At 49.6% G+C, this 27553-nt stretch overlaps 35 non-coding genes across 35 annotated transcripts; all 35 read left to right on the forward strand.

Annotated features, from left to right (window-relative positions):
* Positions 1-38: 38 nt before the first annotated feature.
* Positions 39-112, forward strand: Trnat-cgu (transfer RNA threonine (anticodon CGU)). Its single transcript has one exon. It is a non-coding gene; the product is annotated as a tRNA-Thr (tRNA).
* Positions 113-445: 333 nt separating this feature from the next.
* Positions 446-519, forward strand: Trnan-guu (transfer RNA asparagine (anticodon GUU)). The gene has a single exon. It is a non-coding gene; the product is annotated as a tRNA-Asn (tRNA).
* Positions 520-1566: 1047 nt separating this feature from the next.
* Positions 1567-1640, forward strand: Trnat-cgu (transfer RNA threonine (anticodon CGU)). Its single transcript has one exon. It is a non-coding gene; the product is annotated as a tRNA-Thr (tRNA).
* Positions 1641-1973: 333 nt separating this feature from the next.
* On the forward strand, positions 1974-2047 carry Trnan-guu (transfer RNA asparagine (anticodon GUU)). The gene has a single exon. It is a non-coding gene; the product is annotated as a tRNA-Asn (tRNA).
* Positions 2048-3094: 1047 nt separating this feature from the next.
* Positions 3095-3168, forward strand: Trnat-cgu (transfer RNA threonine (anticodon CGU)). Its single transcript has one exon. It is a non-coding gene; the product is annotated as a tRNA-Thr (tRNA).
* A 333-nt stretch (positions 3169-3501) lies between these two features.
* On the forward strand, positions 3502-3575 carry Trnan-guu (transfer RNA asparagine (anticodon GUU)). The gene has a single exon. It is a non-coding gene; the product is annotated as a tRNA-Asn (tRNA).
* Positions 3576-4622: 1047 nt separating this feature from the next.
* On the forward strand, positions 4623-4696 carry Trnat-cgu (transfer RNA threonine (anticodon CGU)). Its single transcript has one exon. It is a non-coding gene; the product is annotated as a tRNA-Thr (tRNA).
* A 333-nt stretch (positions 4697-5029) lies between these two features.
* On the forward strand, positions 5030-5103 carry Trnan-guu (transfer RNA asparagine (anticodon GUU)). The gene has a single exon. It is a non-coding gene; the product is annotated as a tRNA-Asn (tRNA).
* Positions 5104-6150: 1047 nt separating this feature from the next.
* Trnat-cgu (transfer RNA threonine (anticodon CGU)) lies at positions 6151-6224 on the forward strand. The gene has a single exon. It is a non-coding gene; the product is annotated as a tRNA-Thr (tRNA).
* A 333-nt stretch (positions 6225-6557) lies between these two features.
* Trnan-guu (transfer RNA asparagine (anticodon GUU)) lies at positions 6558-6631 on the forward strand. Its single transcript has one exon. It is a non-coding gene; the product is annotated as a tRNA-Asn (tRNA).
* Positions 6632-7678: 1047 nt separating this feature from the next.
* On the forward strand, positions 7679-7752 carry Trnat-cgu (transfer RNA threonine (anticodon CGU)). Its single transcript has one exon. It is a non-coding gene; the product is annotated as a tRNA-Thr (tRNA).
* Positions 7753-8085: 333 nt separating this feature from the next.
* On the forward strand, positions 8086-8159 carry Trnan-guu (transfer RNA asparagine (anticodon GUU)). Its single transcript has one exon. It is a non-coding gene; the product is annotated as a tRNA-Asn (tRNA).
* A 1047-nt stretch (positions 8160-9206) lies between these two features.
* Trnat-cgu (transfer RNA threonine (anticodon CGU)) lies at positions 9207-9280 on the forward strand. Its single transcript has one exon. It is a non-coding gene; the product is annotated as a tRNA-Thr (tRNA).
* Positions 9281-9613: 333 nt separating this feature from the next.
* Positions 9614-9687, forward strand: Trnan-guu (transfer RNA asparagine (anticodon GUU)). The gene has a single exon. It is a non-coding gene; the product is annotated as a tRNA-Asn (tRNA).
* Positions 9688-10734: 1047 nt separating this feature from the next.
* Positions 10735-10808, forward strand: Trnat-cgu (transfer RNA threonine (anticodon CGU)). Its single transcript has one exon. It is a non-coding gene; the product is annotated as a tRNA-Thr (tRNA).
* Positions 10809-11141: 333 nt separating this feature from the next.
* On the forward strand, positions 11142-11215 carry Trnan-guu (transfer RNA asparagine (anticodon GUU)). Its single transcript has one exon. It is a non-coding gene; the product is annotated as a tRNA-Asn (tRNA).
* Positions 11216-12623: 1408 nt separating this feature from the next.
* Trnat-cgu (transfer RNA threonine (anticodon CGU)) lies at positions 12624-12697 on the forward strand. Its single transcript has one exon. It is a non-coding gene; the product is annotated as a tRNA-Thr (tRNA).
* A 333-nt stretch (positions 12698-13030) lies between these two features.
* On the forward strand, positions 13031-13104 carry Trnan-guu (transfer RNA asparagine (anticodon GUU)). The gene has a single exon. It is a non-coding gene; the product is annotated as a tRNA-Asn (tRNA).
* Positions 13105-14151: 1047 nt separating this feature from the next.
* Trnat-cgu (transfer RNA threonine (anticodon CGU)) lies at positions 14152-14225 on the forward strand. Its single transcript has one exon. It is a non-coding gene; the product is annotated as a tRNA-Thr (tRNA).
* Positions 14226-14558: 333 nt separating this feature from the next.
* On the forward strand, positions 14559-14632 carry Trnan-guu (transfer RNA asparagine (anticodon GUU)). The gene has a single exon. It is a non-coding gene; the product is annotated as a tRNA-Asn (tRNA).
* Positions 14633-15678: 1046 nt separating this feature from the next.
* On the forward strand, positions 15679-15752 carry Trnat-cgu (transfer RNA threonine (anticodon CGU)). The gene has a single exon. It is a non-coding gene; the product is annotated as a tRNA-Thr (tRNA).
* Positions 15753-16085: 333 nt separating this feature from the next.
* On the forward strand, positions 16086-16159 carry Trnan-guu (transfer RNA asparagine (anticodon GUU)). Its single transcript has one exon. It is a non-coding gene; the product is annotated as a tRNA-Asn (tRNA).
* Positions 16160-17206: 1047 nt separating this feature from the next.
* On the forward strand, positions 17207-17280 carry Trnat-cgu (transfer RNA threonine (anticodon CGU)). Its single transcript has one exon. It is a non-coding gene; the product is annotated as a tRNA-Thr (tRNA).
* A 333-nt stretch (positions 17281-17613) lies between these two features.
* Trnan-guu (transfer RNA asparagine (anticodon GUU)) lies at positions 17614-17687 on the forward strand. Its single transcript has one exon. It is a non-coding gene; the product is annotated as a tRNA-Asn (tRNA).
* Positions 17688-19095: 1408 nt separating this feature from the next.
* Positions 19096-19169, forward strand: Trnat-cgu (transfer RNA threonine (anticodon CGU)). The gene has a single exon. It is a non-coding gene; the product is annotated as a tRNA-Thr (tRNA).
* Positions 19170-19502: 333 nt separating this feature from the next.
* On the forward strand, positions 19503-19576 carry Trnan-guu (transfer RNA asparagine (anticodon GUU)). The gene has a single exon. It is a non-coding gene; the product is annotated as a tRNA-Asn (tRNA).
* A 1047-nt stretch (positions 19577-20623) lies between these two features.
* Trnat-cgu (transfer RNA threonine (anticodon CGU)) lies at positions 20624-20697 on the forward strand. The gene has a single exon. It is a non-coding gene; the product is annotated as a tRNA-Thr (tRNA).
* A 333-nt stretch (positions 20698-21030) lies between these two features.
* Trnan-guu (transfer RNA asparagine (anticodon GUU)) lies at positions 21031-21104 on the forward strand. The gene has a single exon. It is a non-coding gene; the product is annotated as a tRNA-Asn (tRNA).
* A 1408-nt stretch (positions 21105-22512) lies between these two features.
* Positions 22513-22586, forward strand: Trnat-cgu (transfer RNA threonine (anticodon CGU)). The gene has a single exon. It is a non-coding gene; the product is annotated as a tRNA-Thr (tRNA).
* Positions 22587-22919: 333 nt separating this feature from the next.
* Positions 22920-22993, forward strand: Trnan-guu (transfer RNA asparagine (anticodon GUU)). Its single transcript has one exon. It is a non-coding gene; the product is annotated as a tRNA-Asn (tRNA).
* Positions 22994-24040: 1047 nt separating this feature from the next.
* On the forward strand, positions 24041-24114 carry Trnat-cgu (transfer RNA threonine (anticodon CGU)). Its single transcript has one exon. It is a non-coding gene; the product is annotated as a tRNA-Thr (tRNA).
* A 333-nt stretch (positions 24115-24447) lies between these two features.
* Trnan-guu (transfer RNA asparagine (anticodon GUU)) lies at positions 24448-24521 on the forward strand. The gene has a single exon. It is a non-coding gene; the product is annotated as a tRNA-Asn (tRNA).
* Positions 24522-25568: 1047 nt separating this feature from the next.
* Positions 25569-25642, forward strand: Trnat-cgu (transfer RNA threonine (anticodon CGU)). Its single transcript has one exon. It is a non-coding gene; the product is annotated as a tRNA-Thr (tRNA).
* Positions 25643-25975: 333 nt separating this feature from the next.
* On the forward strand, positions 25976-26049 carry Trnan-guu (transfer RNA asparagine (anticodon GUU)). Its single transcript has one exon. It is a non-coding gene; the product is annotated as a tRNA-Asn (tRNA).
* Positions 26050-27457: 1408 nt separating this feature from the next.
* Trnat-cgu (transfer RNA threonine (anticodon CGU)) lies at positions 27458-27531 on the forward strand. Its single transcript has one exon. It is a non-coding gene; the product is annotated as a tRNA-Thr (tRNA).
* Positions 27532-27553: the final 22 nt, after the last annotated feature.

Genomic DNA, 27553 nt, shown 5'->3' on the forward strand with positions numbered 1-27553 from the left:
GAAGTAACAATTTGGGGATAGCTCACAAACGCTAAGCTGCCCCTTCTTAGCTCAGTGGTAGAGCACTGGTCTCGTAAACCGGGGGTCGTGAGTTCGAACCTCACAGAAGGCATTCATTTTTTAAACCTTCCTGCAAGGAGCGGAGCTATCTCGAGCAACATCTAACACATGGCAGTACACTGAATGAAAGGGATGTTCTACAACCTATGACAAGTATTCTACTGGCCTCAGAGGTTTTCTGAATTCATAGGCAGAACATTGGTTTGTATGCATTTTGTAGTATAGTGTCATGCTTGGCGATGTCATTCGTTTGCGAGCCTCGCTACAGTGTGCATGCACGTTATCCATGTGAAGAGGCGTAAGCAAATGCTACCACTCTGCGAGATTCCTGCAGAAGCTATACGAATTGCGTTGATATACAGAGCACAAGGGAGCCAAACCCAAGGCCTCCGTGGCGCAATCGGCTAGCGCGTTCGGCTGTTAACCGAAAGGTTGGTGGTTCGAGCCCACCCGGGGGCGAAATCGTTTTAACCGGCACCGAGGTGAGGACATACGTCAACTTTGTTAGAGATGCACAGCTAGTGTGACAATTTGGCTGTGTTTGAGTGATGCCACAGAGCCTTATACACATTCAGCCAAGTGACACTGTAGGTAAAAACATGGCCCTACACAGACGTTCTGCTGTTTTCCTTTTTATTCGTCATGTGTGACACTGCAGTAGAGCGACGCCCACCACAAAAGACGTATTCTTTACATTCAATTTCAGCGTATACGTCGCGAGTGCCATATGACAGGGCCTGTCTCTCGATGTCGATTTGTATTTGGTGACTCTTAAGTGTCGGTCTGCAGTAGGCCGCTGTTGGCCGAGCGACGTGCAGTCGCATCGTTTTAACCGGCACCGAGGTGAGGACATACGTCAACTTTGTTAGAGATGCACAGCTAGTGTGACAATTTGGCTGTGTTTGAGTGATGCCACAGAGCCTTATACACATTCAGCCAAGTGACACTGTAGGTAAAAACATGGCCCTACACAGACGTTCTGCTGTTTTCCTTTTTATTCGTCATGTGTGACACTGCAGTAGAGCGACGCCCACCACAAAAGACGTATTCTTTACATTCAATTTCAGCGTATACGTCGCGAGTGCCATATGACAGGGCCTGTCTCTCGATGTCGATTTGTATTTGGTGACTCTTAAGTGTCGGTCTGCAGTAGGCCGCTGTTGGCCGAGCGACGTGCAGTCGCCTTACATGAAGCCCCATGGGCAACGCCAGCGCCACTGTGGACAACAGCATACTGTAGCCAGAGAGAGGAGCCGAAAGGCGCATTTCGCAGTCGAGCCACGCTATCCCACAAGCTGTGCACTAGGTCAGGATTGCGCAGACCGCAAACTTTTGCTGGCCCGACGCTCGTCGTCGATCGTAAGGGCGAAACATTCAAGAGATTTGGAAAACGGCAATTTGGACAACCCCAGCAGCAGCTGTGTGCCAAATCCGATATCTGGTCGAGGGCTGCAAGATTCAGTATGATGAAGTAACAATTTGGGGATAGCTCACAAACGCTAAGCTGCCCCTTCTTAGCTCAGTGGTAGAGCACTGGTCTCGTAAACCGGGGGTCGTGACTTCGAACCTCACAGAAGGCATTCATTTTTTAAACCTTCCTGCAAGGAGCGGAGCTATCTCGAGCAACATCTAACACATGGCAGTACACTGAATGAAAGGGATGTTCTACAACCTATGACAAGTATTCTACTGGCCTCAGAGGTTTTCTGAATTCATAGGCAGAACATTGGTTTGTATGCATTTTGTAGTATAGTGTCATGCTTGGCGATGTCATTCGTTTGCGAGCCTCGCTACAGTGTGCATGCACGTTATCCATGTGAAGAGGCGTAAGCAAATGCTACCACTCTGCGAGATTCCTGCAGAAGCTATACGAATTGCGTTGATATACAGAGCACAAGGGAGCCAAACCCAAGGCCTCCGTGGCGCAATCGGCTAGCGCGTTCGGCTGTTAACCGAAAGGTTGGTGGTTCGAGCCCACCCGGGGGCGAAATCGTTTTAACCGGCACCGAGGTGAGGACATACGTCAACTTTGTTAGAGATGCACAGCTAGTGTGACAATTTGGCTGTGTTTGAGTGATGCCACAGAGCCTTATACACATTCAGCCAAGTGACACTGTAGGTAAAAACATGGCCCTACACAGACGTTCTGCTGTTTTCCTTTTTATTCGTCATGTGTGACACTGCAGTAGAGCGACGCCCACCACAAAAGACGTATTCTTTACATTCAATTTCAGCGTATACGTCGCGAGTGCCATATGACAGGGCCTGTCTCTCGATGTCGATTTGTATTTGGTGACTCTTAAGTGTCGGTCTGCAGTAGGCCGCTGTTGGCCGAGCGACGTGCAGTCGCATCGTTTTAACCGGCACCCAGGTGAGGACATACGTCAACTTTGTTAGAGATGCACAGCTAGTGTGACAATTTGGCTGTGTTTGAGTGATGCCACAGAGCCTTATACACATTCAGCCAAGTGACACTGTAGGTAAAAACATGGCCCTACACAGACGTTCTGCTGTTTTCCTTTTTATTCGTCATGTGTGACACTGCAGTAGAGCGACGCCCACCACAAAAGACGTATTCTTTACATTCAATTTCAGCGTATACGTCGCGAGTGCCATATGACAGGGCCTGTCTCTCGATGTCGATTTGTATTTGGTGACTCTTAAGTGTCGGTCTGCAGTAGGCCGCTGTTGGCCGAGCGACGTGCAGTCGCCTTACATGAAGCCCCATGGGCAACGCCAGCGCCACTGTGGACAACAGCATACTGTAGCCAGAGAGAGGAGCCGAAAGGCGCATTTCGCAGTCGAGCCACGCTATCCCACAAGCTGTGCACTAGGTCAGGATTGCGCAGACCGCAAACTTTTGCTGGCCCGACGCTCGTCGTCGATCGTAAGGGCGAAACATTCAAGAGATTTGGAAAACGGCAATTTGGACAACCCCAGCAGCAGCTGTGTGCCAAATCCGATATCTGGTCGAGGGCTGCAAGATTCAGTATGATGAAGTAACAATTTGGGGATAGCTCACAAACGCTAAGCTGCCCCTTCTTAGCTCAGTGGTAGAGCACTGGTCTCGTAAACCGGGGGTCGTGAGTTCGAACCTCACAGAAGGCATTCATTTTTTAAACCTTCCTGCAAGGAGCGGAGCTATCTCGAGCAACATCTAACACATGGCAGTACACTGAATGAAAGGGATGTTCTACAACCTATGACAAGTATTCTACTGGCCTCAGAGGTTTTCTGAATTCATAGGCAGAACATTGGTTTGTATGCATTTTGTAGTATAGTGTCATGCTTGGCGATGTCATTCGTTTGCGAGCCTCGCTACAGTGTGCATGCACGTTATCCATGTGAAGAGGCGTAAGCAAATGCTACCACTCTGCGAGATTCCTGCAGAAGCTATACGAATTGCGTTGATATACAGAGCACAAGGGAGCCAAACCCAAGGCCTCCGTGGCGCAATCGGCTAGCGCGTTCGGCTGTTAACCGAAAGGTTGGTGGTTCGAGCCCACCCGGGGGCGAAATCGTTTTAACCGGCACCGAGGTGAGGACATACGTCAACTTTGTTAGAGATGCACAGCTAGTGTGACAATTTGGCTGTGTTTGAGTGATGCCACAGAGCCTTATACACATTCAGCCAAGTGACACTGTAGGTAAAAACATGGCCCTACACAGACGTTCTGCTGTTTTCCTTTTTATTCGTCATGTGTGACACTGCAGTAGAGCGACGCCCACCACAAAAGACGTATTCTTTACATTCAATTTCAGCGTATACGTCGCGAGTGCCATATGACAGGGCCTGTCTCTCGATGTCGATTTGTATTTGGTGACTCTTAAGTGTCGGTCTGCAGTAGGCCGCTGTTGGCCGAGCGACGTGCAGTCGCATCGTTTTAACCGGCACCGAGGTGAGGACATACGTCAACTTTGTTAGAGATGCACAGCTAGTGTGACAATTTGGCTGTGTTTGAGTGATGCCACAGAGCCTTATACACATTCAGCCAAGTGACACTGTAGGTAAAAACATGGCCCTACACAGACGTTCTGCTGTTTTCCTTTTTATTCGTCATGTGTGACACTGCAGTAGAGCGACGCCCACCACAAAAGACGTATTCTTTACATTCAATTTCAGCGTATACGTCGCGAGTGCCATATGACAGGGCCTGTCTCTCGATGTCGATTTGTATTTGGTGACTCTTAAGTGTCGGTCTGCAGTAGGCCGCTGTTGGCCGAGCGACGTGCAGTCGCCTTACATGAAGCCCCATGGGCAACGCCAGCGCCACTGTGGACAACAGCATACTGTAGCCAGAGAGAGGAGCCGAAAGGCGCATTTCGCAGTCGAGCCACGCTATCCCACAAGCTGTGCACTAGGTCAGGATTGCGCAGACCGCAAACTTTTGCTGGCCCGACGCTCGTCGTCGATCGTAAGGGCGAAACATTCAAGAGATTTGGAAAACGGCAATTTGGACAACCCCAGCAGCAGCTGTGTGCCAAATCCGATATCTGGTCGAGGGCTGCAAGATTCAGTATGATGAAGTAACAATTTGGGGATAGCTCACAAACGCTAAGCTGCCCCTTCTTAGCTCAGTGGTAGAGCACTGGTCTCGTAAACCAGGGGTCGTGAGTTCGAACCTCACAGAAGGCATTCACTTTTTAAACCTTCCTGCAAGGAGCGGAGCTATCTCGAGCAGCATCTAACACATGGCAGTACACTGAATGAAAGGGATGTTCTACAACCTATGACAAGTATTCTACTGGCCTCAGAGGTTTTCTGAATGCATAGGCAGAACATTGGTTTGTATGCATTTTGTAGTATAGTGTCATGCTTGGCGATGTCATTCGTTTGCGAGCCTCGCTACAGTGTGCATGCACGTTATCCATGTGAAGAGGCGTAAGCAAATGCTACCACTCTGCGAGATTCCTGCAGAAGCTATACGAATTGCGTTGATATACAGAGCACAAGGGAGCCAAAGCCAAGGCCTCCGTGGCGCAATCGGCTAGCGCGTTCGGCTGTTAACCGAAAGGTTGGTGGTTCGAGCCCACCCGGGGGCGAAATCGTTTTAACCGGCACCGAGGTGAGGACATACGTCAACTTTGTTAGAGATGCACAGCTAGTGTGACAATTTGGCTGTGTTTGAGTGATGCCACAGAGCCTTATACACATTCAGCCAAGTGACACTGTAGGTAAAAACATGGCCCTACACAGACGTTCTGCTGTTTTCCTTTTTATTCGTCATGTGTGACACTGCAGTAGAGCGACGCCCACCACAAAAGACGTATTCTTTACATTCAATTTCAGCGTATACGTCGCGAGTGCCATATGACAGGGCCTGTCTCTCGATGTCGATTTGTATTTGGTGACTCTTAAGTGTCGGTCTGCAGTAGGCCGCTGTTGGCCGAGCGACGTGCAGTCGCATCGTTTTAACCGGCACCGAGGTGAGGACATACGTCAACTTTGTTAGAGATGCACAGCTAGTGTGACAATTTGGCTGTGTTTGAGTGATGCCACAGAGCCTTATACACATTCAGCCAAGTGACACTGTAGGTAAAAACATGGCCCTACACAGACGTTCTGCTGTTTTCCTTTTTATTCGTCATGTGTGACACTGCAGTAGAGCGACGCCCACCACAAAAGACGTATTCTTTACATTCAATTTCAGCGTATACGTCGCGAGTGCCATATGACAGGGCCTGTCTCTCGATGTCGATTTGTATTTGGTGACTCTTAAGTGTCGGTCTGCAGTAGGCCGCTGTTGGCCGAGCGACGTGCAGTCGCCTTACATGAAGCCCCATGGGCAACGCCAGCGCCACTGTGGACAACAGCATACTGTAGCCAGAGAGAGGAGCCGAAAGGCGCATTTCGCAGTCGAGCCACGCTATCCCACAAGCTGTGCACTAGGTCAGGATTGCGCAGACCGCAAACTTTTGCTGGCCCGACGCTCGTCGTCGATCGTAAGGGCGAAACATTCAAGAGATTTGGAAAACGGCAATTTGGACAACCCCAGCAGCAGCTGTGTGCCAAATCCGATATCTGGTCGAGGGCTGCAAGATTCAGTATGATGAAGTAACAATTTGGGGATAGCTCACAAACGCTAAGCTGCCCCTTCTTAGCTCAGTGGTAGAGCACTGGTCTCGTAAACCAGGGGTCGTGAGTTCGAACCTCACAGAAGGCATTCACTTTTTAAACCTTCCTGCAAGGAGCGGAGCTATCTCGAGCAGCATCTAACACATGGCAGTACACTGAATGAAAGGGATGTTCTACAACCTATGACAAGTATTCTACTGGCCTCAGAGGTTTTCTGAATGCATAGGCAGAACATTGGTTTGTATGCATTTTGTAGTATAGTGTCATGCTTGGCGATGTCATTCGTTTGCGAGCCTCGCTACAGTGTGCATGCACGTTATCCATGTGAAGAGGCGTAAGCAAATGCTACCACTCTGCGAGATTCCTGCAGAAGCTATACGAATTGCGTTGATATACAGAGCACAAGGGAGCCAAAGCCAAGGCCTCCGTGGCGCAATCGGCTAGCGCGTTCGGCTGTTAACCGAAAGGTTGGTGGTTCGAGCCCACCCGGGGGCGAAATCGTTTTAACCGGCACCGAGGTGAGGACATACGTCAACTTTGTTAGAGATGCACAGCTAGTGTGACAATTTGGCTGTGTTTGAGTGATGCCACAGAGCCTTATACACATTCAGCCAAGTGACACTGTAGGTAAAAACATGGCCCTACACAGACGTTCTGCTGTTTTCCTTTTTATTCGTCATGTGTGACACTGCAGTAGAGCGACGCCCACCACAAAAGACGTATTCTTTACATTCAATTTCAGCGTATACGTCGCGAGTGCCATATGACAGGGCCTGTCTCTCGATGTCGATTTGTATTTGGTGACTCTTAAGTGTCGGTCTGCAGTAGGCCGCTGTTGGCCGAGCGACGTGCAGTCGCATCGTTTTAACCGGCACCGAGGTGAGGACATACGTCAACTTTGTTAGAGATGCACAGCTAGTGTGACAATTTGGCTGTGTTTGAGTGATGCCACAGAGCCTTATACACATTCAGCCAAGTGACACTGTAGGTAAAAACATGGCCCTACACAGACGTTCTGCTGTTTTCCTTTTTATTCGTCATGTGTGACACTGCAGTAGAGCGACGCCCACCACAAAAGACGTATTCTTTACATTCAATTTCAGCGTATACGTCGCGAGTGCCATATGACAGGGCCTGTCTCTCGATGTCGATTTGTATTTGGTGACTCTTAAGTGTCGGTCTGCAGTAGGCCGCTGTTGGCCGAGCGACGTGCAGTCGCCTTACATGAAGCCCCATGGGCAACGCCAGCGCCACTGTGGACAACAGCATATTGTAGCCAGAGAGAGGAGCCGAAAGGCGCATTTCGCAGTCGAGCCACGCTATCCCACAAGCTGTGCACTAGGTCAGGATTGCGCAGACCGCAAACTTTTGCTGGCCCGACGCTCGTCGTCGATCGTAAGGGCGAAACATTCAAGAGATTTGGAAAACGGCAATTTGGACAACCCCAGCAGCAGCTGTGTGCCAAATCCGATATCTGGTCGAGGGCTGCAAGATTCAGTATGATGATGTAACAATTTGGGGATAGCTCACAAACGCTAAGCTGCCCCTTCTTAGCTCAGTGGTAGAGCACTGGTCTCGTAAACCGGGGGTCGTGAGTTCAAACCTCACAGAAGGCATTCATTTTTTAAACCTTCCTGCAAGGAGCGGAGCTATCTCGAGCAACATCTAACACATGGCAGTACACTGAATGAAAGGGATGTTCTACAACCTATGACAAGTATTCTACTGGCCTCAGAGGTTTTCTGAATTCATAGGCAGAACATTGGTTTGTATGCATTTTGTAGTATAGTGTCATGCTTGGCGATGTCATTCGTTTGCGAGCCTCGCTACAGTGTGCATGCACGTTATCCATGTGAAGAGGCGTAAGCAAATGCTACCACTCTGCGAGATTCCTGCAGAAGCTATACGAATTGCGTTGATATACAGAGCACAAGGGAGCCAAACCCAAGGCCTCCGTGGCGCAATCGGCTAGCGCGTTCGGCTGTTAACCGAAAGGTTGGTGGTTCGAGCCCACCCGGGGGCGAAATCGTTTTAACCGGCACCGAGGTGAGGACATACGTCAACTTTGTTAGAGATGCACAGCTAGTGTGACAATTTGGCTGTGTTTGAGTGATGCCACAGAGCCTTATACACATTCAGCCAAGTGACACTGTAGGTAAAAACATGGCCCTACACAGACGTTCTGCTGTTTTCCTTTTTATTCGTCATGTGTGACACTGCAGTAGAGCGACGCCCACCACAAAAGACGTATTCTTTACATTCAATTTCAGCGTATACGTCGCGAGTGCCATATGACAGGGCCTGTCTCTCGATGTCGATTTGTATTTGGTGACTCTTAAGTGTCGGTCTGCAGTAGGCCGCTGTTGGCCGAGCGACGTGCAGTCGCATCGTTTTAACCGGCACCGAGGTGAGGACATACGTCAACTTTGTTAGAGATGCACAGCTAGTGTGACAATTTGGCTGTGTTTGAGTGATGCCACAGAGCCTTATACACATTCAGCCAAGTGACACTGTAGGTAAAAACATGGCCCTACACAGACGTTCTGCTGTTTTCCTTTTTATTCGTCATGTGTGACACTGCAGTAGAGCGACGCCCACCACAAAAGACGTATTCTTTACATTCAATTTCAGCGTATACGTCGCGAGTGCCATATGACAGGGCCTGTCTCTCGATGTCGATTTGTATTTGGTGACTCTTAAGTGTCGGTCTGCAGTAGGCCGCTGTTGGCCGAGCGACGTGCAGTCGCCTTACATGAAGCCCCATGGGCAACGCCAGCGCCACTGTGGACAACAGCATACTGTAGCCAGAGAGAGGAGCCGAAAGGCGCATTTCGCAGTCGAGCCACGCTATCCCACAAGCTGTGCACTAGGTCAGGATTGCGCAGACCGCAAACTTTTGCTGGCCCGACGCTCGTCGTCGATCGTAAGGGCGAAACATTCAAGAGATTTGGAAAACGGCAATTTGGACAACCCCAGCAGCAGCTGTGTGCCAAATCCGATATCTGGTCGAGGGCTGCAAGATTCAGTATGATGAAGTAACAATTTGGGGATAGCTCACAAACGCTAAGCTGCCCCTTCTTAGCTCAGTGGTAGAGCACTGGTCTCGTAAACCGGGGGTCGTGAGTTCGAACCTCACAGAAGGCATTCATTTTTTAAACCTTCCTGCAAGGAGCGGAGCTATCTCGAGCAACATCTAACACATGGCAGTACACTGAATGAAAGGGATGTTCTACAACCTATGACAAGTATTCTACTGGCCTCAGAGGTTTTCTGAATTCATAGGCAGAACATTGGTTTGTATGCATTTTGTAGTATAGTGTCATGCTTGGCGATGTCATTCGTTTGCGAGCCTCGCTACAGTGTGCATGCACGTTATCCATGTGAAGAGGCGTAAGCAAATGCTACCACTCTGCGAGATTCCTGCAGAAGCTATACGAATTGCGTTGATATACAGAGCACAAGGGAGCCAAACCCAAGGCCTCCGTGGCGCAATCGGCTAGCGCGTTCGGCTGTTAACCGAAAGGTTGGTGGTTCGAGCCCACCCGGGGGCGAAATCGTTTTAACCGGCACCGAGGTGAGGACATACGTCAACTTTGTTAGAGATGCACAGCTAGTGTGACAATTTGGCTGTGTTTGAGTGATGCCACAGAGCCTTATACACATTCAGCCAAGTGACACTGTAGGTAAAAACATGGCCCTACACAGACGTTCTGCTGTTTTCCTTTTTATTCGTCATGTGTGACACTGCAGTAGAGCGACGCCCACCACAAAAGACGTATTCTTTACATTCAATTTCAGCGTATACGTCGCGAGTGCCATATGACAGGGCCTGTCTCTCGATGTCGATTTGTATTTGGTGACTCTTAAGTGTCGGTCTGCAGTAGGCCGCTGTTGGCCGAGCGACGTGCAGTCGCATCGTTTTAACCGGCACCGAGGTGAGGACATACGTCAACTTTGTTAGAGATGCACAGCTAGTGTGACAATTTGGCTGTGTTTGAGTGATGCCACAGAGCCTTATACACATTCAGCCAAGTGACACTGTAGGTAAAAACATGGCCCTACACAGACGTTCTGCTGTTTTCCTTTTTATTCGTCATGTGTGACACTGCAGTAGAGCGACGCCCACCACAAAAGACGTATTCTTTACATTCAATTTCAGCGTATGCGTCGCGAGTGCCATATGACAGGGCCTGTCTCTCGATGTCGATTTGTATTTGGTGACTCTTAAGTGTCGGTCTGCAGTAGGCCGCTGTTGGCCGAGCGACGTGCAGTCGCCTTACATGAAGCCCCATGGGCAACGCCAGCGCCACTGTGGACAACAGCATACTGTAGCCAGAGAGAGGAGCCGAAAGGCGCATTTCGCAGTCGAGCCACGCTATCCCACAAGCTGTGCACTAGGTCAGGATTGCGCAGACCGCAAACTTTTGCTGGCCCGACGCTCGTCGTCGATCGTAAGGGCGAAACATTCAAGAGATTTGGAAAACGGCAATTTGGACAACCCCAGCAGCAGCTGTGTGCCAAATCCGATATCTGGTCGAGGGCTGCAAGATTCAGTATGATGAAGTAACAATTTGGGGATAGCTCACAAACGCTAAGCTGCCCCTTCTTAGCTCAGTGGTAGAGCACTGGTCTCGTAAACCAGGGGTCGTGAGTTCGAACCTCACAGAAGGCATTCACTTTTTAAACCTTCCTGCAAGGAGCGGAGCTATCTCGAGCAGCATCTAACACATGGCAGTACACTGAATGAAAGGGATGTTCTACAACCTATGACAAGTATTCTACTGGCCTCAGAGGTTTTCTGAATGCATAGGCAGAACATTGGTTTGTATGCATTTTGTAGTATAGTGTCATGCTTGGCGATGTCATTCGTTTGCGAGCCTCGCTACAGTGTGCATGCACGTTATCCATGTGAAGAGGCGTAAGCAAATGCTACCACTCTGCGAGATTCCTGCAGAAGCTATACGAATTGCGTTGATATACAGAGCACAAGGGAGCCAAACCCAAGGCCTCCGTGGCGCAATCGGCTAGCGCGTTCGGCTGTTAACCGAAAGGTTGGTGGTTCGAGCCCACCCGGGGGCGAAATCGTTTTAACCGGCACCGAGGTGAGGACATACGTCAACTTTGTTAGAGATGCACAGCTAGTGTGACAATTTGGCTGTGTTTGAGTGATGCCACAGAGCCTTATACACATTCAGCCAAGTGACACTGTAGGTAAAAACATGGCCCTACACAGACGTTCTGCTGTTTTCCTTTTTATTCGTCATGTGTGACACTGCAGTAGAGCGACGCCCACCACAAAAGACGTATTCTTTACATTCAATTTCAGCGTATACGTCGCGAGTGCCATATGACAGGGCCTGTCTCTCGATGTCGATTTGTATTTGGTGACTCTTAAGTGTCGGTCTGCAGTAGGCCGCTGTTGGCCGAGCGACGTGCAGTCGCATCGTTTTAACCGGCACCGAGGTGAGGACATACGTCAACTTTGTTAGAGATGCACAGCTAGTGTGACAATTTGGCTGTGTTTGAGTGATGCCACAGAGCCTTATACACATTCAGCCAAGTGACACTGTAGGTAAAAACATGGCCCTACACAGACGTTCTGCTGTTTTCCTTTTTATTCGTCATGTGTGACACTGCAGTAGAGCGACGCCCACCACAAAAGACGTATTCTTTACATTCAATTTCAGCGTATACGTCGCGAGTGCCATATGACAGGGCCTGTCTCTCGATGTCGATTTGTATTTGGTGACTCTTAAGTGTCGGTCTGCAGTAGGCCGCTGTTGGCCGAGCGACGTGCAGTCGCATCGTTTTAACCGGCACCGAGGTGAGGACATACGTCAACTTTGTTAGAGATGCACAGCTAGTGTGACAATTTGGCTGTGTTTGAGTGATGCCACAGAGCCTTATACACATTCAGCCAAGTGACACTGTAGGTAAAAACATGGCCCTACACAGACGTTCTGCTGTTTTCCTTTTTATTCGTCATGTGTGACACTGCAGTAGAGCGACGCCCACCACAAAAGACGTATTCTTTACATTCAATTTCAGCGTATACGTCGCGAGTGCCATATGACAGGGCCTGTCTCTCGATGTCGATTTGTATTTGGTGACTCTTAAGTGTCGGTCTGCAGTAGGCCGCTGTTGGCCGAGCGACGTGCAGTCGCCTTACATGAAGCCCCATGGGCAACGCCAGCGCCACTGTGGACAACAGCATACTGTAGCCAGAGAGAGGAGCCGAAAGGCGCATTTCGCAGTCGAGCCACGCTATCCCACAAGCTGTGCACTAGGTCAGGATTGCGCAGACCGCAAACTTTTGCTGGCCCGACGCTCGTCGTCGATCGTAAGGGCGAAACATTCAAGAGATTTGGAAAACGGCAATTTGGACAACCCCAGCAGCAGCTGTGTGCCAAATCCGATATCTGGTCGAGGGCTGCAAGATTCAGTATGATGAAGTAACAATTTGGGGATAGCTCACAAACGCTAAGCTGCCCCTTCTTAGCTCAGTGGTAGAGCACTGGTCTCGTAAACCAGGGGTCGTGAGTTCGAACCTCACAGAAGGCATTCACTTTTTAAACCTTCCTGCAAGGAGCGGAGCTATCTCGAGCAGCATCTAACACATGGCAGTACACTGAATGAAAGGGATGTTCTACAACCTATGACAAGTATTCTACTGGCCTCAGAGGTTTTCTGAATGCATAGGCAGAACATTGGTTTGTATGCATTTTGTAGTATAGTGTCATGCTTGGCGATGTCATTCGTTTGCGAGCCTCGCTACAGTGTGCATGCACGTTATCCATGTGAAGAGGCGTAAGCAAATGCTACCACTCTGCGAGATTCCTGCAGAAGCTATACGAATTGCGTTGATATACAGAGCACAAGGGAGCCAAACCCAAGGCCTCCGTGGCGCAATCGGCTAGCGCGTTCGGCTGTTAACCGAAAGGTTGGTGGTTCGAGCCCACCCGGGGGCGAAATCGTTTTAACCGGCACCGAGGTGAGGACATACGTCAACTTTGTTAGAGATGCACAGCTAGTGTGACAATTTGGCTGTGTTTGAGTGATGCCACAGAGCCTTATACACATTCAGCCAAGTGACACTGTAGGTAAAAACATGGCCCTACACAGACGTTCTGCTGTTTTCCTTTTTATTCGTCATGTGTGACACTGCAGTAGAGCGACGCCCACCACAAAAGACGTATTCTTTACATTCAATTTCAGCGTATACGTCGCGAGTGCCATATGACAGGGCCTGTCTCTCGATGTCGATTTGTATTTGGTGACTCTTAAGTGTCGGTCTGCAGTAGGCCGCTGTTGGCCGAGCGACGTGCAGTCGCATCGTTTTAACCGGCACCGAGGTGAGGACATACGTCAACTTTGTTAGAGATGCACAGCTAGTGTGACAATTTGGCTGTGTTTGAGTGATGCCACAGAGCCTTATACACATTCAGCCAAGTGACACTGTAGGTAAAAACATGGTCCTACACAGACGTTCTGCTGTTTTCCTTTTTATTCGTCATGTGTGACACTGCAGTAGAGCGACGCCCACCACAAAAGACGTATTCTTTACATTCAATTTCAGCGTATACGTCGCGAGTGCCATATGACAGGGCCTGTCTCTCGATGTCGATTTGTATTTGGTGACTCGTAAGTGTCGGTCTGCAGTAGGCCGCTGTTGGCCGAGCGACGTGCAGTCGCCTTACATGAAGCCCCATGGGCAACGCCAGCGCCACTGTGGACAACAGCATATTGTAGCCAGAGAGAGGAGCCGAAAGGCGCATTTCGCAGTCGAGCCACGCTATCCCACAAGCTGTGCACTAGGTCAGGATTGCGCAGACCGCAAACTTTTGCTGGCCCGACGCTCGTCGTCGATCGTAAGGGCGAAACATTCAAGAGATTTGGAAAACGGCAATTTGGACAACCCCAGCAGCAGCTGTGTGCCAAATCCGATATCTGGTCGAGGGCTGCAAGATTCAGTATGATGAAGTAACAATTTGGGGATAGCTCACAAACGCTAAGCTGCCCCTTCTTAGCTCAGTGGTAGAGCACTGGTCTCGTAAACCGGGGGTCGTGAGTTCGAACCTCACAGAAGGCATTCATTTTTTAAACCTTCCTGCAAGGAGCGGAGCTATCTCGAGCAACATCTAACACATGGCAGTACACTGAATGAAAGGGATGTTCTACAACCTATGACAAGTATTCTACTGGCCTCAGAGGTTTTCTGAATTCATAGGCAGAACATTGGTTTGTATGCATTTTGTAGTATAGTGTCATGCTTGGCGATGTCATTCGTTTGCGAGCCTCGCTACAGTGTGCATGCACGTTATCCATGTGAAGAGGCGTAAGCAAATGCTACCACTCTGCGAGATTCCTGCAGAAGCTATACGAATTGCGTTGATATACAGAGCACAAGGGAGCCAAACCCAAGGCCTCCGTGGCGCAATCGGCTAGCGCGTTCGGCTGTTAACCGAAAGGTTGGTGGTTCGAGCCCACCCGGGGGCGAAATCGTTTTAACCGGCACCGAGGTGAGGACATACGTCAACTTTGTTAGAGATGCACAGCTAGTGTGACAATTTGGCTGTGTTTGAGTGATGCCACAGAGCCTTATACACATTCAGCCAAGTGACACTGTAGGTAAAAACATGGCCCTACACAGACGTTCTGCTGTTTTCCTTTTTATTCGTCATGTGTGACACTGCAGTAGAGCGACGCCCACCACAAAAGACGTATTCTTTACATTCAATTTCAGCGTATACGTCGCGAGTGCCATATGACAGGCCTGTCTCTCGATGTCGATTTGTATTTGGTGACTCTTAAGTGTCGGTCTGCAGTAGGCCGCTGTTGGCCGAGCGACGTGCAGTCGCATCGTTTTAACCGGCACCGAGGTGAGGACATACGTCAACTTTGTTAGAGATGCACAGCTAGTGTGACAATTTGGCTGTGTTTGAGTGATGCCACAGAGCCTTATACACATTCAGCCAAGTGACACTGTAGGTAAAAACATGGCCCTACACAGACGTTCTGCTGTTTTCCTTTTTATTCGTCATGTGTGACACTGCAGTAGAGCGACGCCCACCACAAAAGACGTATTCTTTACATTCAATTTCAGCGTATACGTCGCGAGTGCCATATGACAGGGCCTGTCTCTCGATGTCGATTTGTATTTGGTGACTCTTAAGTGTCGGTCTGCAGTAGGCCGCTGTTGGCCGAGCGACGTGCAGTCGCCTTACATGAAGCCCCATGGGCAACGCCAGCGCCACTGTGGACAACAGCATACTGTAGCCAGAGAGAGGAGCCGAAAGGCGCATTTCGCAGTCGAGCCACGCTATCCCACAAGCTGTGCACTAGGTCAGGATTGCGCAGACCGCAAACTTTTGCTGGCCCGACGCTCGTCGTCGATCGTAAGGGCGAAACATTCAAGAGATTTGGAAAACGGCAATTTGGACAACCCCAGCAGCAGCTGTGTGCCAAATCCGATATCTGGTCGAGGGCTGCAAGATTCAGTATGATGAAGTAACAATTTGGGGATAGCTCACAAACGCTAAGCTGCCCCTTCTTAGCTCAGTGGTAGAGCACTGGTCTCGTAAACCAGGGGTCGTGAGTTCGAACCTCACAGAAGGCATTCACTTTTTAAACCTTCCTGCAAGGAGCGGAGCTATCTCGAGCAGCATCTAACACATGGCAGTACACTGAATGAAAGGGATGTTCTACAACCTATGACAAGTATTCTACTGGCCTCAGAGGTTTTCTGAATGCATAGGCAGAACATTGGTTTGTATGCATTTTGTAGTATAGTGTCATGCTTGGCGATGTCATTCGTTTGCGAGCCTCGCTACAGTGTGCATGCACGTTATCCATGTGAAGAGGCGTAAGCAAATGCTACCACTCTGCGAGATTCCTGCAGAAGCTATACGAATTGCGTTGATATACAGAGCACAAGGGAGCCAAACCCAAGGCCTCCGTGGCGCAATCGGCTAGCGCGTTCGGCTGTTAACCGAAAGGTTGGTGGTTCGAGCCCACCCGGGGGCGAAATCGTTTTAACCGGCACCGAGGTGAGGACATACGTCAACTTTGTTAGAGATGCACAGCTAGTGTGACAATTTGGCTGTGTTTGAGTGATGCCACAGAGCCTTATACACATTCAGCCAAGTGACACTGTAGGTAAAAACATGGCCCTACACAGACGTTCTGCTGTTTTCCTTTTTATTCGTCATGTGTGACACTGCAGTAGAGCGACGCCCACCACAAAAGACGTATTCTTTACATTCAATTTCAGCGTATACGTCGCGAGTGCCATATGACAGGGCCTGTCTCTCGATGTCGATTTGTATTTGGTGACTCTTAAGTGTCGGTCTGCAGTAGGCCGCTGTTGGCCGAGCGACGTGCAGTCGCATCGTTTTAACCGGCACCGAGGTGAGGACATACGTCAACTTTGTTAGAGATGCACAGCTAGTGTGACAATTTGGCTGTGTTTAAGTGATGCCACAGAGCCTTATACACATTCAGCCAAGTGACACTGTAGGTAAAAACATGGCCCTACACAGACGTTCTGCTGTTTTCCTTTTTATTCGTCATGTGTGACACTGCAGTAGAGCGACGCCCACCACAAAAGACGTATTCTTTACATTCAATTTCAGCGTATACGTCGCGAGTGCCATATGACAGGGCCTGTCTCTCGATGTCGATTTGTATTTGGTGACTCTTAAGTGTCGGTCTGCAGTAGGCCGCTGTTGGCCGAGCGACGTGCAGTCGCCTTACATGAAGCCCCATGGGCAACGCCAGCGCCACTGTGGACAACAGCATATTGTAGCCAGAGAGAGGAGCCGAAAGGCGCATTTCGCAGTCGAGCCACGCTATCCCACAAGCTGTGCACTAGGTCAGGATTGCGCAGACCGCAAACTTTTGCTGGCCCGACGCTCGTCGTCGATCGTAAGGGCGAAACATTCAAGAGATTTGGAAAACGGCAATTTGGACAACCCCAGCAGCAGCTGTGTGCCAAATCCTATATCTGGTCGAGGGCTGCAAGATTCAGTATGATGAAGTAACAATTTGGGGATAGCTCACAAACGCTAAGCTGCCCCTTCTTAGCTCAGTGGTAGAGCACTGGTCTCGTAAACCGGGGGTCGTGAGTTCGAACCTCACAGAAGGCATTCATTTTTTAAACCTTCCTGCAAGGAGCGGAGCTATCTCGAGCAACATCTAACACATGGCAGTACACTGAATGAAAGGGATGTTCTACAACCTATGACAAGTATTCTACTGGCCTCAGAGGTTTTCTGAATTCATAGGCAGAACATTGGTTTGTATGCATTTTGTAGTATAGTGTCATGCTTGGCGATGTCATTCGTTTGCGAGCCTCGCTACAGTGTGCATGCACGTTATCCATGTGAAGAGGCGTAAGCAAATGCTACCACTCTGCGAGATTCCTGCAGAAGCTATACGAATTGCGTTGATATACAGAGCACAAGGGAGCCAAACCCAAGGCCTCCGTGGCGCAATCGGCTAGCGCGTTCGGCTGTTAACCGAAAGGTTGGTGGTTCGAGCCCACCCGGGGGCGAAATCGTTTTAACCGGCACCGAGGTGAGGACATACGTCAACTTTGTTAGAGATGCACAGCTAGTGTGACAATTTGGCTGTGTTTGAGTGATGCCACAGAGCCTTATACACATTCAGCCAAGTGACACTGTAGGTAAAAACATGGCCCTACACAGACGTTCTGCTGTTTTCCTTTTTATTCGTCATGTGTGACACTGCAGTAGAGCGACGCCCACCACAAAAGACGTAATCTTTACATTCAATTTCAGCGTATACGTCGCGAGTGCCATATGACAGGGCCTGTCTCTCGATGTCGATTTGTATTTGGTGACTCTTAAGTGTCGGTCTGCAGTAGGCCGCTGTTGGCCGAGCGACGTGCAGTCGCATCGTTTTAACCGGCACCGAGGTGAGGACATACGTCAACTTTGTTAGAGATGCACAGCTAGTGTGACAATTTGGCTGTGTTTGAGTGATGCCACAGAGCCTTATACACATTCAGCCAAGTGACACTGTAGGTAAAAACATGGCCCTACACAGACGTTCTGCTGTTTTCCTTTTTATTCGTCATGTGTGACACTGCAGTAGAGCGACGCCCACCACAAAAGACGTATTCTTTACATTCAATTTCAGCGTATACGTCGCGAGTGCCATATGACAGGGCCTGTCTCTCGATGTCGATTTGTATTTGGTGACTCTTAAGTGTCGGTCTGCAGTAGGCCGCTGTTGGCCGAGCGACGTGCAGTCGCATCGTTTTAACCGGCACCGAGGTGAGGACATACGTCAACTTTGTTAGAGATGCACAGCTAGTGTGACAATTTGGCTGTGTTTGAGTGATGCCACAGAGCCTTATACACATTCAGCCAAGTGACACTGTAGGTAAAAACATGGCCCTACACAGACGTTCTGCTGTTTTCCTTTTTATTCGTCATGTGTGACACTGCAGTAGAGCGACGCCCACCACAAAAGACGTATTCTTTACATTCAATTTCAGCGTATACGTCGCGAGTGCCATATGACAGGGCCTGTCTCTCGATGTCGATTTGTATTTGGTGACTCTTAAGTGTCGGTCTGCAGTAGGCCGCTGTTGGCCGAGCGACGTGCAGTCGCCTTACATGAAGCCCCATGGGCAACGCCAGCGCCACTGTGGACAACAGCATACTGTAGCCAGAGAGAGGAGCCGAAAGGCGCATTTCGCAGTCGAGCCACGCTATCCCACAAGCTGTGCACTAGGTCAGGATTGCGCAGACCGCAAACTTTTGCTGGCCCGACGCTCGTCGTCGATCGTAAGGGCGAAACATTCAAGAGATTTGGAAAACGGCAATTTGGACAACCCCAGCAGCAGCTGTGTGCCAAATCCGATATCTGGTCGAGGGCTGCAAGATTCAGTATGATGAAGTAACAATTTGGGGATAGCTCACAAACGCTAAGCTGCCCCTTCTTAGCTCAGTGGTAGAGCACTGGTCTCGTAAACCGGGGGTCGTGAGTTCGAACCTCACAGAAGGCATTCATTTTTTAAACCTTCCTGCAAGGAGCGGAGCTATCTCGAGCAACATCTAACACATGGCAGTACACTGAATGAAAGGGATGTTCTACAACCTATGACAAGTATTCTACTGGCCTCAGAGGTTTTCTGAATTCATAGGCAGAACATTGGTTTGTATGCATTTTGTAGTATAGTGTCATGCTTGCCGATGTCATTCGTTTGCGAGCCTCGCTACAGTGTGCATGCACGTTATCCATGTGAAGAGGCGTAAGCAAATGCTACCACTCTGCGAGATTCCTGCAGAAGCTATACGAATTGCGTTGATATACAGAGCACAAGGGAGCCAAACCCAAGGCCTCCGTGGCGCAATCGGCTAGCGCGTTCGGCTGTTAACCGAAAGGTTGGTGGTTCGAGCCCACCCGGGGGCGAAATCGTTTTAACCGGCACCGAGGTGAGGACATACGTCAACTTTGTTAGAGATGCACAGCTAGTGTGACAATTTGGCTGTGTTTGAGTGATGCCACAGAGCCTTATACACATTCAGCCAAGTGACACTGTAGGTAAAAACATGGCCCTACACAGACGTTCTGCTGTTTTCCTTTTTATTCGTCATGTGTGACACTGCAGTAGAGCGACGCCCACCACAAAAGACGTATTCTTTACATTCAATTTCAGCGTATACGTCGCGAGTGCCATATGACAGGGCCTGTCTCTCGATGTCGATTTGTATTTGGTGACTCTTAAGTGTCGGTCTGCAGTAGGCCGCTGTTGGCCGAGCGACGTGCAGTCGCATCGTTTTAACCGGCACCGAGGTGAGGACATACGTCAACTTTGTTAGAGATGCACAGCTAGTGTGACAATTTGGCTGTGTTTGAGTGATGCCACAGAGCCTTATACACATTCAGCCAAGTGACACTGTAGGTAAAAACATGGCCCTACACAGACGTTCTGCTGTTTTCCTTTTTATTCGTCATGTGTGACACTGCAGTAGAGCGACGCCCACCACAAAAGACGTATTCTTTACATTCAATTTCAGCGTATACGTCGCGAGTGCCATATGACAGGGCCTGTCTCTCGATGTCGATTTGTATTTGGTGACTCTTAAGTGTCGGTCTGCAGTAGGCCGCTGTTGGCCGAGCGACGTGCAGTCGCCTTACATGAAGCCCCATGGGCAACGCCAGCGCCACTGTGGACAACAGCATACTGTAGCCAGAGAGAGGAGCCGAAAGGCGCATTTCGCAGTCGAGCCACGCTATCCCACAAGCTGTGCACTAGGTCAGGATTGCGCAGACCGCAAACTTTTGCTGGCCCGACGCTCGTCGTCGATCGTAAGGGCGAAACATTCAAGAGATTTGGAAAACGGCAATTTGGACAACCCCAGCAGCAGCTGTGTGCCAAATCCGATATCTGGTCGAGGGCTGCAAGATTCAGTATGATGAAGTAACAATTTGGGGATAGCTCACAAACGCTAAGCTGCCCCTTCTTAGCTCAGTGGTAGAGCACTGGTCTCGTAAACCGGGGGTCGTGAGTTCGAACCTCACAGAAGGCATTCATTTTTTAAACCTTCCTGCAAGGAGCGGAGCTATCTCGAGCAACATCTAACACATGGCAGTACACTGAATGAAAGGGATGTTCTACAACCTATGACAAGTATTCTACTGGCCTCAGAGGTTTTCTGAATTCATAGGCAGAACATTGGTTTGTATGCATTTTGTAGTATAGTGTCATGCTTGCCGATGTCATTCGTTTGCGAGCCTCGCTACAGTGTGCATGCACGTTATCCATGTGAAGAGGCGTAAGCAAATGCTACCACTCTGCGAGATTCCTGCAGAAGCTATACGAATTGCGTTGATATACAGAGCACAAGGGAGCCAAACCCAAGGCCTCCGTGGCGCAATCGGCTAGCGCGTTCGGCTGTTAACCGAAAGGTTGGTGGTTCGAGCCCACCCGGGGGCGAAATCGTTTTAACCGGCACCGAGGTGAGGACATACGTCAACTTTGTTAGAGATGCACAGCTAGTGTGACAATTTGGCTGTGTTTGAGTGATGCCACAGAGCCTTATACACATTCAGCCAAGTGACACTGTAGGTAAAAACATGGCCCTACACAGACGTTCTGCTGTTTTCCTTTTTATTCGTCATGTGTGACACTGCAGTAGAGCGACGCCCACCACAAAAGACGTATTCTTTACATTCAATTTCAGCGTATACGTCGCGAGTGCCATATGACAGGGCCTGTCTCTCGATGTCGATTTGTATTTGGTGACTCTTAAGTGTCGGTCTGCAGTAGGCCGCTGTTGGCCGAGCGACGTGCAGTCGCATCGTTTTAACCGGCACCGAGGTGAGGACATACGTCAACTTTGTTAGAGATGCACAGCTAGTGTGACAATTTGGCTGTGTTTGAGTGATGCCACAGAGCCTTATACACATTCAGCCAAGTGACACTGTAGGTAAAAACATGGCCCTACACAGACGTTCTGCTGTTTTCCTTTTTATTCGTCATGTGTGACACTGCAGTAGAGCGACGCCCACCACAAAAGACGTATTCTTTACATTCAATTTCAGCGTATACGTCGCGAGTGCCATATGACAGGGCCTGTCTCTCGATGTCGATTTGTATTTGGTGACTCTTAAGTGTCGGTCTGCAGTAGGCCGCTGTTGGCCGAGCGACGTGCAGTCGCATCGTTTTAACCGGCACCGAGGTGAGGACATACGTCAACTTTGTTAGAGATGCACAGCTAGTGTGACAATTTGGCTGTGTTTGAGTGATGCCACAGAGCCTTATACACATTCAGCCAAGTGACACTGTAGGTAAAAACATGGCCCTACACAGACGTTCTGCTGTTTTCCTTTTTATTCGTCATGTGTGACACTGCAGTAGAGCGACGCCCACCACAAAAGACGTATTCTTTACATTCAATTTCAGCGTATACGTCGCGAGTGCCATATGACAGGGCCTGTCTCTCGATGTCGATTTGTATTTGGTGACTCTTAAGTGTCGGTCTGCAGTAGGCCGCTGTTGGCCGAGCGACGTGCAGTCGCCTTACATGAAGCCCCATGGGCAACGCCAGCGCCACTGTGGACAACAGCATACTGTAGCCAGAGAGAGGAGCCGAAAGGCGCATTTCGCAGTCGAGCCACGCTATCCCACAAGCTGTGCACTAGGTCAGGATTGCGCAGACCGCAAACTTTTGCTGGCCCGACGCTCGTCGTCGATCGTAAGGGCGAAACATTCAAGAGATTTGGAAAACGGCAATTTGGACAACCCCAGCAGCAGCTGTGTGCCAAATCCGATATCTGGTCGAGGGCTGCAAGATTCAGTATGATGAAGTAACAATTTGGGGATAGCTCACAAACGCTAAGCTGCCCCTTCTTAGCTCAGTGGTAGAGCACTGGTCTCGTAAACCGGGGGTCGTGAGTTCGAACCTCACAGAAGGCATTCATTTTTTAAACCTTCCTGCAAGGAGCGGAGCTATCTCGAGCAACATCTAACACATGGCAGTACACTGAATGAAAGGGATGTTCTACAACCTATGACAAGTATTCTACTGGCCTCAGAGGTTTTCTGAATTCATAGGCAGAACATTGGTTTGTATGCATTTTGTAGTATAGTGTCATGCTTGCCGATGTCATTCGTTTGCGAGCCTCGCTACAGTGTGCATGCACGTTATCCATGTGAAGAGGCGTAAGCAAATGCTACCACTCTGCGAGATTCCTGCAGAAGCTATACGAATTGCGTTGATATACAGAGCACAAGGGAGCCAAACCCAAGGCCTCCGTGGCGCAATCGGCTAGCGCGTTCGGCTGTTAACCGAAAGGTTGGTGGTTCGAGCCCACCCGGGGGCGAAATCGTTTTAACCGGCACCGAGGTGAGGACATACGTCAACTTTGTTAGAGATGCACAGCTAGTGTGACAATTTGGCTGTGTTTGAGTGATGCCACAGAGCCTTATACACATTCAGCCAAGTGACACTGTAGGTAAAAACATGGCCCTACACAGACGTTCTGCTGTTTTCCTTTTTATTCGTCATGTGTGACACTGCAGTAGAGCGACGCCCACCACAAAAGACGTATTCTTTACATTCAATTTCAGCGTATACGTCGCGAGTGCCATATGACAGGGCCTGTCTCTCGATGTCGATTTGTATTTGGTGACTCTTAAGTGTCGGTCTGCAGTAGGCCGCTGTTGGCCGAGCGACGTGCAGTCGCATCGTTTTAACCGGCACCGAGGTGAGGACATACGTCAACTTTGTTAGAGATGCACAGCTAGTGTGACAATTTGGCTGTGTTTGAGTGATGCCACAGAGCCTTATACACATTCAGCCAAGTGACACTGTAGGTAAAAACATGGCCCTACACAGACGTTCTGCTGTTTTCCTTTTTATTCGTCATGTGTGACACTGCAGTAGAGCGACGCCCACCACAAAAGACGTATTCTTTACATTCAATTTCAGCGTATACGTCGCGAGTGCCATATGACAGGGCCTGTCTCTCGATGTCGATTTGTATTTGGTGACTCTTAAGTGTCGGTCTGCAGTAGGCCGCTGTTGGCCGAGCGACGTGCAGTCGCCTTACATGAAGCCCCATGGGCAACGCCAGCGCCACTGTGGACAACAGCATACTGTAGCCAGAGAGAGGAGCCGAAAGGCGCATTTCGCAGTCGAGCCACGCTATCCCACAAGCTGTGCACTAGGTCAGGATTGCGCAGACCGCAAACTTTTGCTGGCCCGACGCTCGTCGTCGATCGTAAGGGCGAAACATTCAAGAGATTTGGAAAACGGCAATTTGGACAACCCCAGCAGCAGCTGTGTGCCAAATCCGATATCTGGTCGAGGGCTGCAAGATTCAGTATGATGAAGTAACAATTTGGGGATAGCTCACAAACGCTAAGCTGCCCCTTCTTAGCTCAGTGGTAGAGCACTGGTCTCGTAAACCGGGGGTCGTGAGTTCGAACCTCACAGAAGGCATTCATTTTTTAAACCTTCCTGCAAGGAGCGGAGCTATCTCGAGCAACATCTAACACATGGCAGTACACTGAATGAAAGGGATGTTCTACAACCTATGACAAGTATTCTACTGGCCTCAGAGGTTTTCTGAATTCATAGGCAGAACATTGGTTTGTATGCATTTTGTAGTATAGTGTCATGCTTGCCGATGTCATTCGTTTGCGAGCCTCGCTACAGTGTGCATGCACGTTATCCATGTGAAGAGGCGTAAGCAAATGCTACCACTCTGCGAGATTCCTGCAGAAGCTATACGAATTGCGTTGATATACAGAGCACAAGGGAGCCAAACCCAAGGCCTCCGTGGCGCAATCGGCTAGCGCGTTCGGCTGTTAACCGAAAGGTTGGTGGTTCGAGCCCACCCGGGGGCGAAATCGTTTTAACCGGCACCGAGGTGAGGACATACGTCAACTTTGTTAGAGATGCACAGCTAGTGTGACAATTTGGCTGTGTTTGAGTGATGCCACAGAGCCTTATACACATTCAGCCAAGTGACACTGTAGGTAAAAACATGGCCCTACACAGACGTTCTGCTGTTTTCCTTTTTATTCGTCATGTGTGACACTGCAGTAGAGCGACGCCCACCACAAAAGACGTATTCTTTACATTCAATTTCAGCGTATACGTCGCGAGTGCCATATGACAGGGCCTGTCTCTCGATGTCGATTTGTATTTGGTGACTCTTAAGTGTCGGTCTGCAGTAGGCCGCTGTTGGCCGAGCGACGTGCAGTCGCATCGTTTTAACCGGCACCGAGGTGAGGACATACGTCAACTTTGTTAGAGATGCACAGCTAGTGTGACAATTTGGCTGTGTTTGAGTGATGCCACAGAGCCTTATACACATTCAGCCAAGTGACACTGTAGGTAAAAACATGGCCCTACACAGACGTTCTGCTGTTTTCCTTTTTATTCGTCATGTGTGACACTGCAGTAGAGCGACGCCCACCACAAAAGACGTATTCTTTACATTCAATTTCAGCGTATACGTCGCGAGTGCCATATGACAGGGCCTGTCTCTCGATGTCGATTTGTATTTGGTGACTCTTAAGTGTCGGTCTGCAGTAGGCCGCTGTTGGCCGAGCGACGTGCAGTCGCCTTACATGAAGCCCCATGGGCAACGCCAGCGCCACTGTGGACAACAGCATACTGTAGCCAGAGAGAGGAGCCGAAAGGCGCATTTCGCAGTCGAGCCACGCTATCCCACAAGCTGTGCACTAGGTCAGGATTGCGCAGACCGCAAACTTTTGCTGGCCCGACGCTCGTCGTCGATCGTAAGGGCGAAACATTCAAGAGATTTGGAAAACGACAATTTGGACAACCCCAGCAGCAGCTGTGTGCCAAATCCGATATCTGGTCGAGGGCTGCAAGATTCAGTATGATGAAGTAACAATTTGGGGATAGCTCACAAACGCTAAGCTGCCCCTTCTTAGCTCAGTGGTAGAGCACTGGTCTCGTAAACCGGGGGTCGTGAGTTCGAACCTCACAGAAGGCATTCATTTTTTAAACCTTCCTGCAAGGAGCGGAGCTATCTCGAGCAACATCTAACACATGGCAGTACACTGAATGAAAGGGATGTTCTACAACCTATGACAAGTATTCTACTGGCCTCAGAGGTTTTCTGAATTCATAGGCAGAACATTGGTTTGTATGCATTTTGTAGTATAGTGTCATGCTTGCCGATGTCATTCGTTTGCGAGCCTCGCTACAGTGTGCATGCACGTTATCCATGTGAAGAGGCGTAAGCAAATGCTACCACTCTGCGAGATTCCTGCAGAAGCTATACGAATTGCGTTGATATACAGAGCACAAGGGAGCCAAACCCAAGGCCTCCGTGGCGCAATCGGCTAGCGCGTTCGGCTGTTAACCGAAAGGTTGGTGGTTCGAGCCCACCCGGGGGCGAAATCGTTTTAACCGGCACCGAGGTGAGGACATACGTCAACTTTGTTAGAGATGCACAGCTAGTGTGACAATTTGGCTGTGTTTGAGTGATGCCACAGAGCCTTATACACATTCAGCCAAGTGACACTGTAGGTAAAAACATGGCCCTACACAGACGTTCTGCTGTTTTCCTTTTTATTCGTCATGTGTGACACTGCAGTAGAGCGACGCCCACCACAAAAGACGTATTCTTTACATTCAATTTCAGCGTATACGTCGCGAGTGCCATATGACAGGGCCTGTCTCTCGATGTCGATTTGTATTTGGTGACTCTTAAGTGTCGGTCTGCAGTAGGCCGCTGTTGGCCGAGCGACGTGCAGTCGCATCGTTTTAACCGGCACCGAGGTGAGGACATACGTCAACTTTGTTAGAGATGCACAGCTAGTGTGACAATTTGGCTGTGTTTGAGTGATGCCACAGAGCCTTATACACATTCAGCCAAGTGACACTGTAGGTAAAAACATGGCCCTACACAGACGTTCTGCTGTTTTCCTTTTTATTCGTCATGTGTGACACTGCAGTAGAGCGACGCCCACCACAAAAGACGTATTCTTTACATTCAATTTCAGCGTATACGTCGCGAGTGCCATATGACAGGGCCTGTCTCTCGATGTCGATTTGTATTTGGTGACTCTTAAGTGTCGGTCTGCAGTAGGCCGCTGTTGGCCGAGCGACGTGCAGTCGCATCGTTTTAACCGGCACCGAGGTGAGGACATACGTCAACTTTGTTAGAGATGCACAGCTAGTGTGACAATTTGGCTGTGTTTGAGTGATGCCACAGAGCCTTATACACATTCAGCCAAGTGACACTGTAGGTAAAAACATGGCCCTACACAGACGTTCTGCTGTTTTCCTTTTTATTCGTCATGTGTGACACTGCAGTAGAGCGACGCCCACCACAAAAGACGTATTCTTTACATTCAATTTCAGCGTATACGTCGCGAGTGCCATATGACAGGGCCTGTCTCTCGATGTCGATTTGTATTTGGTGACTCTTAAGTGTCGGTCTGCAGTAGGCCGCTGTTGGCCGAGCGACGTGCAGTCGCCTTACATGAAGCCCCATGGGCAACGCCAGCGCCACTGTGGACAACAGCATACTGTAGCCAGAGAGAGGAGCCGAAAGGCGCATTTCGCAGTCGAGCCACGCTATCCCACAAGCTGTGCACTAGGTCAGGATTGCGCAGACCGCAAACTTTTGCTGGCCCGACGCTCGTCGTCGATCGTAAGGGCGAAACATTCAAGAGATTTGGAAAACGGCAATTTGGACAACCCCAGCAGCAGCTGTGTGCCAAATCCGATATCTGGTCGAGGGCTGCAAGATTCAGTATGATGAAGTAACAATTTGGGGATAGCTCACAAACGCTAAGCTGCCCCTTCTTAGCTCAGTGGTAGAGCACTGGTCTCGTAAACCGGGGGTCGTGAGTTCGAACCTCACAGAAGGCATTCATTTTTTAAACCTTCCTGC

The sequence above is a fragment of the Schistocerca serialis genome, chromosome 6 (assembly GCF_023864345.2).
Source record: "Schistocerca serialis cubense isolate TAMUIC-IGC-003099 chromosome 6, iqSchSeri2.2, whole genome shotgun sequence".
NCBI classification, from domain to species: Eukaryota; Metazoa; Arthropoda; class Insecta; order Orthoptera; family Acrididae; genus Schistocerca; species Schistocerca serialis.